This window comes from Octodon degus, unplaced genomic scaffold (genome assembly GCF_000260255.1).
Source record: "Octodon degus isolate 3935 unplaced genomic scaffold, OctDeg1.0 scaffold00004, whole genome shotgun sequence".
Taxonomy (NCBI): domain Eukaryota; kingdom Metazoa; phylum Chordata; class Mammalia; order Rodentia; family Octodontidae; genus Octodon; species Octodon degus.
In genome coordinates this window covers 26,874,078-26,877,060 of record NW_004524580.1, presented here as the reverse complement: position 1 = coordinate 26,877,060, position 2,983 = coordinate 26,874,078, and positions in this window count along the sequence as shown.

The window sequence follows — 2,983 nt, the reverse complement described above, 5'->3', positions numbered from 1 at the left end:
TGTGTGTGTGTGTGTGTGTGTGTGTGTGTGTGTGTGCATAAACAATGTCATTAATCTTGGTTTGCAGAGTTAGGTCTGGCATGGGGATGTCCTTTCACTTGGATTTTGAAGGACTGTAGAACTTTGCTTTTTGACCCTGGGAAAATTATCCAGCCTTATTAATTCCACAAATAATCATGGGAACCAATCAACAGACTTTGTCACCTGGTTTCCCCAGGACTCAGGCTTCTCATCTACGAATGCAGAGATGATGCAGTTTTCTCTGACTGCCTCAACAGGCATGCAGTGGTTTGGGTCATCGGGACTCATCCTCGTCCTTTTCACCTCCATCAGATGCCTTCTGAGCAACAGAAACCGAGAGGCGTTTGGCTGCACTTCCCAGACATCTTGTAGCCAGGGCGACTGACGTGATGTAAGTTTTCCTTTTTTTTTGTTGAGAAATAAATATGAATGAGACAGTTTCACAGCTGATTAATAGGACAGTTTTGATAATCAATACACTGTACATTGTTATCTTCTTAGAGGTTATCCATAGTACAAGAAAAAGAGAGGATATTCTTTTCAAACACTGTTAGTACACCTCTTTCTTCTCATTGAATTAAGTGAAAGTAGCTATAAATTTATCCTAACTATTTTGTGTATATAAACACAAAATGATCTTTCCTTTGTATCTTTTTTTTGTCCTGTCAGAGGTGAATATTCTACCGTGATGTAAGTTTTCCAATGGCATCTTACACTCCTGAGGTGGAAGATGGAGTCTGGTGGGGGAGTCTCCCTGCTGCTTGGGTTGTTCATACTGGTTAAGCCTGACCTCAGAGACAGTGTCCTCCCTGCAGCGACGTTGCAGCGCTTCATCTCTAGTTCTGAGGCTGTTGAGGAGCAGTTGCCGCAAGAATGACATCCTTTCCTTATTCTACAATCTCAGTGGCATGGACTTGAGCGCTTGGGTTTCGTGAGCGACCCACGGACTGCTCACACCTTCATTTGTGGAGGTTCAGGGTAGACGCCACTTGTTTAGCCTTCCGATACTCTTGTAGGAGGCGAATTGCTTGGATAAAATCTTCTTCTGATTTAGCTAATAGAGCGGCAGTTCCTGTGCCCTTCCACTACAGCCTCACTCAGAGGATCCGTGCGCAGCGTCACTGACACAGTCAGCACCCATTTGTGTACAGACCCTTTCTGAGCCTCCGCTAAGACCAGACACTGAATGTGGCCTGCAGATCCAGCCGGAAACACGAGAATGTGGTCTCTGCTACCTGGAGCTAACACCCTCAGGAGGAGGTGAAGAAAAACTACGAACAGCGTGACTTAAGGTGATTACACTTGGTGACACATATGATGAAGGAAGTATAAAAGGGATGAACGTAGAAGATAATTGAGTTAGTGAGAGGAAGAAAATTTAGAGCCTGTGGAAAAGATGCCTTTGAAGAGATGATAATTAAAGAGACAGTTAGAGAGAGAGAGAGAGAGAGAGAGAGAGAGAGAGAGAGAGAGAGAGAGAGAGATCAGTAATAGAGTGGGGGAGCAATCCAGGCAGAGAGAATGGCATATGCAAGCCGTATTGCTGGCTTCAAGGGAGAAACCTTCCTACACTGACAGTGAGCTCTTCGGGCTCCTTCTCTTAACCAAACAGCTCCTTATAAAATAATTCTGAACTCTTCTGCCGCACAGCCAATCAGTTCATTCATTAAGTAAATATTTACTGGGCACTTGCCATATATCAGGGTGGTGATGACCCAGAGGATAGATGACGCCGTAAGTGAGACACAGTCTCTGCCATTGGGTTACTGTCAGGTTCCATCTGGTCTACCCAATCTCCAACCATCAAAAGGAACATGGCAGCTGAAGGGCTCTGCCACAGTCCCAGATCTAGTCCTTAGGCCTGGACTCAGAAACATGACTAGCTAAGGGCATCCCAAGTGCTGGTTCATCTTTCTGGGACAGGCACTTCAGGGTGAAGTCCACAGAGAACACTGTGGTGCATTAACAGCTGACAGTCAACGTGTAATACTCCACGGAACTGAATCATGGTGTCAGGCATGGGGCCACCTGAGGGCTGCTGCCAGCAGTGTTAGAGGCAGAGCTGAGAAGCAGTGAGGCTGTCGGGGGCTGCTGGGAGCTGCTGGAGCTGTGGGGAGCTGTTGGTTCTCCTGGGATGTTCTGCGGGGGACTTTGTCATGCTGGCTTCCTAGTGCACTTGGCTGCACTTGTCGGAGGAGGAGCGTGAGACCTCACTGTTGCTGAGGATGGCCGTGGTTCATGTGAGGGAGCACTGGTCTTCACCATGAGCATCACTTCCTAACTCCGGAGGGGAAGAGGGTGCACTGCTCAGCCTCCTGGAGGAGCTCATCAAGTTGGCCTTCCTGATAGGAGCTTGGCTGTTCATATCCTTGGAGGAGCTCAGGCCCTCACCACTGCTGAGGATGGCTGTGGTACCTTTGTGGGGAGCTCTGGTACTTACCCTGAGCACTGCCTCCCGGCTCCAGTGCAGATCCCCAGCCTGCTGGCACAGCTCCTTCATCCTGCTGACACAGACTTTCTAGCTTCCACCACTGCCCTCTGGGCCTTCCCAGAGCAGATCCATGAAGCAGGCCTGCAGGAGACATTGTTGTGGGCTCTAGGCCTCCAGTGGGACTCACTGGGGCACTGCGATGGGCTCTCGGTCTTCGGCCAGACTCATGTAGCCCATGACCTGGGAATCCAGGCCCTCAGCTGGAGTCTTTGGTCTTCAGCCTGTGGACAGATTTCTTGCACTTTTTAAAAAATATTATTCTTTGGGTGATTCATTATAAAATAGTTTTATAAAATATGTGTTGTATATTGTATTATTCCTCTTGCAAAACTTCAAACTACACGTGCAACCAGTGAAACCAGAGAGCCAGAGTTGTCTCCTGAACCTGCTTTATTTTTTTTATTTTTTATTTTTTCAAGATAAAACATTTTACATATTTTATTTTATTTTATTTTATTTTTTTTATTTTTA